The sequence below is a fragment of the Oreochromis aureus genome, linkage group 14 (assembly GCF_013358895.1).
Source record: "Oreochromis aureus strain Israel breed Guangdong linkage group 14, ZZ_aureus, whole genome shotgun sequence".
In the NCBI taxonomy this organism is placed as follows: Eukaryota; Metazoa; Chordata; class Actinopteri; order Cichliformes; family Cichlidae; genus Oreochromis; species Oreochromis aureus.
The window spans coordinates 6504560-6513233 of record NC_052955.1 but is presented as its reverse complement, the minus strand read 5'-3'; the positions used below and the strand labels follow the sequence as shown (position 1 = coordinate 6513233).

Genomic DNA, 8674 nt, shown 5'->3' with positions numbered 1-8674 from the left:
TGCTACCAACCCCTCTGGGCGAGCCTAAACGTTTTACGCGAGGTGTCTCAGAGTGTTAATATTCACCTGGTTGCTGATTCACTGCCGGTCTCTCAGGTCTACCTCATCGACCCCCACCGCCGTGGACCACTTTTAAAAACGCTGGCCAGAACCCGAATTCACGCTTCTGGTCTTTATCCTGTACCTGGACAGGAGCTGTCGACAGACTTCAGCACGGGCTTCTCACGATGGCAGGACTCGATGAGGTTTTCCTGTGGGGTCACACAAAAGTGCTGTATCCCATCCGGCTCGAAGGACCAAGAAATGTCAGGAGATTTCCTGTATTGCAACTCAGGTCAGAATAAAAACGCTCAGACAGGTTTAACGTGTACACGGGTGAGACTCAGGGAGACTCGCGCCCTGCAATAAAAAGCAGCCTTTATTCATAGAGCACGTACAGGAAGAGATAAAATAGAACTGTGCTGCGTGCAGGCTTCCTGTGGAGTCTGCACAGAGTGTAACTTCCCCATTTAAGCTGAATACTGAAAGAGCAAACACATTTAGATAATGAAATGTACTTTTAAGCATAACATAATAAAAATCCCAAAATCCTGAAATCCCTTGACAGTCTGTATCCAGCCCTTTTTAAACTTTGATCTCTAATCTTTCACTTGATAAGGGATTATTATGTTCCTCCTGATATGGGTGAATGTATAGTGGGACATTGTGTTTTCTTAGGATTTCTCCATCTACAAGCACTGATTTGTCCGGCGCCTGGACATTTCTTTTCTAGCCACTGCTCGTCAGCAGTGAGTTTGGTGGGCTGATTCCCCATTATCACAGAACTGCAGAGCCTTCTCTGGTACTAGACTCCACGGTGGTGGCTGACACGGTGTCAGTTTTATGAGGCAGAACTCAACCTTTCCCCTTTGTCACCAGTACTTGGGCTTTTGCAGGATACACAAAGAAAACAATAAAAAAAACAATGGAAGTAGTTCAGCAGCATATTGTGCTGTAAAATCAGCTTACTTCCAAACACATACACACATATACATACACACAGATAGACATTTGCGCACTAATTTGTCACGAAGTATTTCACGGTTACCTCTAAAACCACTCTAAACACAGTTCCTTGTGGTGAACTTAAACCTATTTTGTTACGAAGTATTTAACAGCTACCTCTAGATCCAATCTAAACACAGTTCCTTTTCGACGAACGTAAACCCTATTTCACGCGTTTATTTCTTCAAACCCTTGCGGCGGGTTAGACCAAAACAGTGTTTTCTCACCCTCAGCTGTCTTTTGCTGGTTGTTCAGGTCGTCTGGCTGGATCCCAGCGTCGTGGACCAGAACTAACACCGGCCTGGACCCGAATTCAAAACGTCCCAGGACTTTCACCTCTACCTGGAGAGGGCTGTCGACAGACTTCGGTGCTGGCTTCCCACGACGTCAGGATACAGCAGTCAGACCTTGGATTGGAGTCACAGAAACGTGTCTGTTGTTTCCATCGCTAAGCTCGAAGGACCAATTTAAATGACAGGGGATTTCTAAAAATCACCCCGTAGTTCTTCAGCTAAGACACCTGAGTTAGAAAACGCAAACACTGCAGTTGTCTTTCACTCGCGAGGGCAGTCATGGACGCAAGACCTGCGTCTCATCACTGTCTGCGTGCTTTATTTATACTTTTTTGTGTGTGTGTGTGTGTGTGTGTGTGTGTGTGTGTGCAAAGATAACAGAGTTATTCTCAGAACCAGAGGTGGGACCAAGTCATTGTTTTGCAAGTCTCAAGTAAGTCCCAAGTCTTTATCCTCAAGTCACAAGTCAAGTCTCAAGTAAAGTCAAGCAAGTCAGAGTCAAGTTGCAAGTCAAGACAGACAACTTTCAAGTCAAGTCCCAAGTCCGAAACTTTGAATTTCAAGTCCTTTCAAGTCTTTTTTTTAACCCTCTGGGGTCCCGGGTATAATTGGCCGTTCTTGACTACTTTTGATTTTACTTCTATATTTCACTTTTAAAATATGTTTTTCTTGCCTTGTTTGGTATCATTATTTACAGCACAACCTCAAATATCTGAAATTTGAGTTATTTTTTTTTTCATTTTGGTATACTATATTAGCACAGTTGATCTAAATTCAGACAAAAAATTCAGAATCCGAGTAGAAAAAAGTTATATTTTTTACATGTTTAACGAATCATTTTCATAACTTGAAATGCAAATAGAAATTGTACATTTCTAAAAATTATGCACAAGTTTTGCAAACAACAAAGTTATATGGTACTATTTACCTAAAAATGCAGCCAAGGCCTCAGGCGTTTTTATATAACCATTTAAATCTATTTACAGAACAATCAGGTGTGCTGCATCAAATAAGAAGGCGCACAAATTATTTGTGCCAGTCCAAAAAAATGTAGTTTGTGTTCAGTATAAGACAGAGGAGAACACCACAGGCCTAAACCCTGCAGGTCTGACAACTGGAGGTGCAACAGTCCAGTTTTCTATGTGGAGACAGCGTTTACACTGGAATCTGCCTTTGACAGCTTTTTTAGATCAAATATGAAATTCAGCAGTCTAACCGACACACAATACAAAACAATAACTACACAACAAACTAACTATAGCCTCCAAACACGCTAAACGTCACTAATGTCTCACATATGAAAACTCTCTCTCTCTCTTTCTTTCGCTCGCCCGCTTTCCGTCTCGGGTGTCACTCCTAAAAACTTCCCCTTCTCCCTAAACAACCAAATGTCACATGTTGCCTTATCATTTTTTTGATTGGCTGACATGGTAAACTCTAACACCAATAGGGAAGGGTGTTTTTCTTTTCTTTTCACTGCAAGTGGAGAGCGTATGCTAGGCTGTCTGTAGAAAACGCCGCTTTTTGTCTAGCATCCCTGTTGAGAATAACCTTTGCAAATAAACAACAGCTAATAATATAAGATCAAAGTATTTTATTTGATGTATTGACATAAATGACAGAAGAAAAGGCCATGTATAGCAGGACAACTCAATTACACACTAAGGTGGGCCAGATTTTCTAACCAAAAAAAAAAAAATTTCCCTGGCTCAGACATGCAAAAGTTAAACACGACCATACACTAATTGCAAATTAAACACAGTGATTTTGAATTGTGATGTGATGGTAAAATAAATATTTGTCAGTCTAAACTGGGTTAAATCTACGGGGTTAATGATGGGGAGGAGACGGAGAGAGACTGAGTACAGCTACAGAGCAATGGCTCCAAGAAGTCAGCGAACACTTGAGGGCTCACATACGTACATTTAAAGGTGCGTTTTCAACATGTTGAGGGTGGATGTGAAAAAGGACTGTTGCACAATATCAAGTTTTCTTTTCCCCTCAATCACTGCTTGAGTCTCTCACTCTTTTTTTTGAGTACAGTAGCTTGAATATGACCCAAAAAAGTTCAATTCAATATTTACCTGAGAAGTTACTGTCACTTTGAAAAAAAGGAAACATAATAACAAGAACATTTCTTGGAAACACTACAAAACTCTTCATTTGTGCCTGCACAAGAAATAGGCTGTAGTAAGAGAGGTCAGGGAAACAAAATAAATATGTAACAAAATGCACCAAACACGCATTAACATATGAAGACTAAAACTATCAGATTTTGTAATTCATATAAAAATCCTGTTTTGTCTGAACTCTTTATTCTTTGCACAGAAAACATACAGTATCGCATAACCTGCTAAAACACTAAAGTATCATTTATAACGTCAGCTTGCTGTGACATGACTGATGCACTTGGAAAGGATTGAATTATCCATGCTGATTTACAGTTATATACTTTAATAATTAAATGATTTACATGAAATTGTCAAATCCTCCTGAGAACTGAGGAAAAATGGATCTTTCAGTGAAACTTTTTTGGCCTATATAACAGAGTAAGTAGGTGTGAACACACAGACAATTTTGTGCCATGCCTAGGAACTATGCTGCTGTTAATACTTAAAGTGGAATTGCACTATAATGGAGTAATACTGCTCCCTGGTCAGTCTGGGCCTTTATGTGAAGAGTTTGAAGCTTCAGAGTCCTCTCACAGTACAAACAAATGTGTGTCAGTGTATTTGTTAATCCTAAGCTGGCTGTGTGTGTGTGTCTGGCTCCTTGTGTTAGCTTTGTGTTAACCTTATGACTACTGGGGTACATGCTAGAAACAAACAATCCAAAAAATACTTAAGTATTTACTCCATAGCAGACAGTGAAGTACAACAAAGTATTTAGCAGGTAGATTCTAATGAAGCAACATAGAAGGGTGGAAATTCAGCATTGGCAGGAAATAACACAATACCTATGGGCCTCGATGCTGGTGGTAATAATAACACAGCTGGAGACTTGGATGAGCAACAGTGATAAAATGGACATGGCTGAGGGGGAATTCGAAAGGTAAAATGACAGAAACACACTGAGATTTAAAGCACATTGAGTAGGGACTTTTTATTAGAAATGTATAGAAAATCAAATAAAATTATCGAATCAGCGTGATGATGAAAGAATTCGATTTAAAAACAGGACAGCAGAAGTGAGGAAAAAAAAGAATTGCAGTCCAAAAGCCCAAAAATCCAGACACATGACTTCATTATTGAACTTCATGTTATCATCATATGATAATTAGCCTTAGTTGACTTCAGTTGATTAAGGTGAATATTTTTTGTTTATCATAATGCTCTCTTATGTTGATTGTTGAGAATGTTTCTCATTGTCAAATCTTTCTTCAAAGAGAAACTTTAAGCTAAATGAGATGATTTATTTAAATAAAGATTTGACATATTTGTATTTGTAATTTGTAACTTTCCAACTGTCTTTTTCCTTTTTTCTCCAGGTAAACCATTTGACCCCCAATTTTTGTTAAGCAGCACCGTTTCTAATGTGATCTGCTGCCTGGTTTTTGGGGAACGCTTCGCTTTTGAAGACAAGCAGTTCCTGCACCTTCTGACCATCATGTCTAAAGTCACACGATTCAACAGTAGTCCTCTTGGTCAGGTCAGTGGGCATGATTTAAAAAAAAAAAAAAAAAAAAAAGACATCAAAAAAATAGAACAAACATACTGATTGAATAGTTCTGGCTTATTACCTCCAAACCAACAAAGCTGAAGTGGGTTGTCCAAAAAAGTGATACACAATAATATTGATTGCATGTTTAAACAAATAAAGCTGCTGTGTTTTTCCCCTGAAGATGTACAACATCTTTCCCTGGCTCATGGACCATCTTCTGGGCTACCACCAAACTATTTTTGGGTAGTAAAGGAGGCCAGAGATTTTATCGAGAGGAAAATCCAAGAGCACAAAGAGACCCTGGACCCCAGCTCCCCCAGAGGCTACATTGACTGCTTCCTCATCAGAATTAATCAGGTTGGAAAGAACTTAAGGATCTGTTGTTTTGTCAAGGATACTTAGGACTGTGTCCTTCTTTTTGAGTAGAGATGATGCATTCAAATATGTATTATTTATTCAAACTATATTTCAAGTGGGTCTGTTGCCTGCTGCTGAAAAGGCATTTAAGTATTTCAAATTTTTGTTTAGTCAACAATATTCCTAATTTGTCTCCTTAGGAAAAGGACAATCCCTCAAGTGAGTTCAACTACGACAACTTGATTTCTACTGTATTGAATCTGTTTGTTGCTGGAACAGAGACCACCAGCTACACCCTGAGACATGCTCTCACTGTGCTGATTAAACACCCCAAAATGCAGGGTAGGTGTACACAAAAAAGTGTTACCAACTTGCTTTTAGCACTAAGTGGAGATATTTATCTGAATTTCAGGAGCGGGAACACACCTCATTCACTCCCCTTCTGGCCCTCAGTCTATATATGCCCCCTTCACTAATACCTGCTGTCCTCATTTTCATGCCCCCCTCCCCCCTTTTTCTTTTCTTTTCATTCACTTCTCGTTACTACATGGGGATCTGTTCAGGACAGCCAGTCACCTTTGAACCCTTCCCCAAACCGCAGCACCAATTCATGGCCCCTCATCCATCATCGTTCATCGTAACTGAGGATGTGGTCTCAGCTAGTGAAATACATTATAGTTAGGAATAAGTCTGTTTGTGGATCTAAAACTTGGCAGTCATTACAAACAGATCAGATCGGTTATAGTTTTTGTTTTGCTTTGTCCAGAGAAAATGCAGCAAGAGATTTACACTGTAATGGGAAAAGATCGTTGTCCCAGGATGGACGACAGGAAGTCCCTCCCATTTTCAGATGCTGTCATCCATGAGGTGCAGCGTTTTCTTGACATTGTCCCCTTCAGCGTACCTCACTACACACTGAATGACATATCCTTCAGGGGTTATACAATCCCAAGGTATTCTTAATTCCAAGACATATGTATTACAGTCTGTATTAAGTCCATTGTGCATCATGTCAGGGGTTAATGTCAAAAGCAATAAAATCATCAATAGACTAACAATATATTTTTTCTGAACAGGACACTGTAATTATTCCTCTCTTGCACTCTGTGCTGAAAGAGGAAAAGCAATGGGCTACTCCCAGGTTCTTCAATCCCCAGCACTTCCTGGACCATAACGGCAACTTCAAGAAAAATCCTGCATTCATGCCATTCTCTGCAGGTACACGAAGTCCTGACACAGTTGATTAATTATACAATTTTCATGAATGTTGACGCTATTTTGTGCCAACATGCAATTGTTGTAATAAGCAATTATAACAGTTCAGTTTAACTTGATTTATATTACATGAAATCACTACAACAATTGCCTCAAGGCACTTATTATTGAGCCAGAAATCCTACAGTAATAAGAACAAGCAATTTTGTTTACGATAGATTGATTTGTGATTGTGTGTCTTTACAGGGAAGAGAGCGTGTGTTGGCGAGTCTCTTGCTCGTATGGAGCTTTTTATCTTCTTAGTCTCACTGCTGCAGGATTTCAGCTTTTCCTGTGATGGAGGCCCTGACAGTGTAGACCTCGATCCAGAGTACAGCAGCTTTGCCAATTTACCTCGAACTTATCAACTCATAGCCACAGCACGTTAAAGAGTCACTCAGTGTGTCATCATTTGAAGCACTATGACTGACATGGATTTCTACAACATGCTGTATTGCATTAATGTGGAGCAGTAACATTTAATGCACAAGTAGAAGTAGAGTTAAATGAATGTGCAATCAATCTTTGGTGTTATGTCTGTGATACAGAACAAAAGACATTAAACCCCAAGAAAATGCTTTGCTCTGAAAAACCTCTTGGTAGTCTTTTTTTCAAACAAAAGACTCTACAGTTCCCCGTGTGTGTGTTCTCATATTCATTCTTCCCGATGTTTCTATCACGTTGTATATCTACATCTATCACTACAGCTGTCTTTGTTGACTTATCCACCACTGCTATGTCTGATTGGTTAGCCATCACCAGTTTGTCCATCTGTATCTGCAAGCATATAAACTCAGTCATTCTCAACCACACTAGTGAACGTATTCTATTGTGTCCTCTGGACTCAGGCCAGTTTTCCTCTCGTAGGTAAAGATTAAGTGAGATGTGGGGTTTTAGCTGGGAAGGCCTAATTTCAAATGTGTTAAATTTTTACTCTTTTCTTTTTTAAAAATTACAGTAAGAATATCTATTCATCTGTGAAGTAAAAATTCCTACAATTTATCACATACTGAAATATAATGCATTCAGGTTCTAAGACTTTCTGTAGTGTTTTAAACTAAATAGTGAATTTATGGACAAATTGTTATTTGTTTTTGTTGTCAAATCATAACAAACACAGGAACACAATAAAGTTAGTCATATTTTTATATAATAATTTCAACAAGATAAGTCTTCCAGAGTTGATGATAAAGAATATCACGCCCTTAGTCATTCCTGTGAATCATTAACCTGCAATCTTGGTGAAGAGAATGGAGCTGGTTTACATGTTTTGATTATAGCAATCAGGTCAAATGTTGTAATAGCTGTTTGCAATGAAATGAGAAATAGGTGTACTAAGGTGAACAGGAAGATCACATGGCTCACCTGTGCTCTAATGCGGTGCTCCTGCCAACTCTGTCACATATAAACTACGTAGATCTAGGACCAATCACAAATCTAACAAACAAGTAATAGAATACAAAGGTTATCTAATAGATGAGTTTGAAAAATTTGCTGGAGGCTCTAATGCCTGTGTCTCAGTCTTATTTTGCAGCTAATGAGCTGTGTGTTTGGTGATTGATTGCTCCTTCTCTGTGGAGAGGAATCTGTGTTTGGTGACTAATCATTTTACTTACTTTTCAGTTTACTGGCCAACACCTGAGTTTTGTTGTTTTCGTTCTTTGAATAGTGATAGCAGCTTGTCCGTCTCTTTTGGTTTAGTTATTAATAGAAACATTAAGAAAACTTTTTAATTTAACCAGTTTTCCTCCCTGTCTCCTTTTTTTGTTCTTAACCTGGACACCTTTTGTTACTTTCCCTCATCCCCCTGGACCTTTTTAGGAGAAGTTAACTATATGGTATTCAGGTATTCACAACCTCTATCCTAGCACCCTGTTATTACTACTTGCAGGGTGCTCAGAATCCTTTCTTGCTGGTTATTTACAAATACGTCTGACAGTAGCTTAATAGCAGACATTAACTTAAGAAAAAAAAGTCATCCTCTAGTATAGAATTGAAGGATGTCTGTCTTTTTCCAAAAGCACATTGCTTTATTCTTTGAAGTAAACCTTCATGTCTGGTATTTA

The 8674-nt window shown here is 38.9% G+C and overlaps 1 pseudogene; it reads left to right on the top strand.

The window, feature by feature from the left end:
- The first annotated feature begins 227 nt into the window (after positions 1 to 227).
- On the top strand, positions 228 to 7203 carry LOC116320357 (annotated as a pseudogene).
- Positions 7204 to 8674: the final 1471 nt, after the last annotated feature.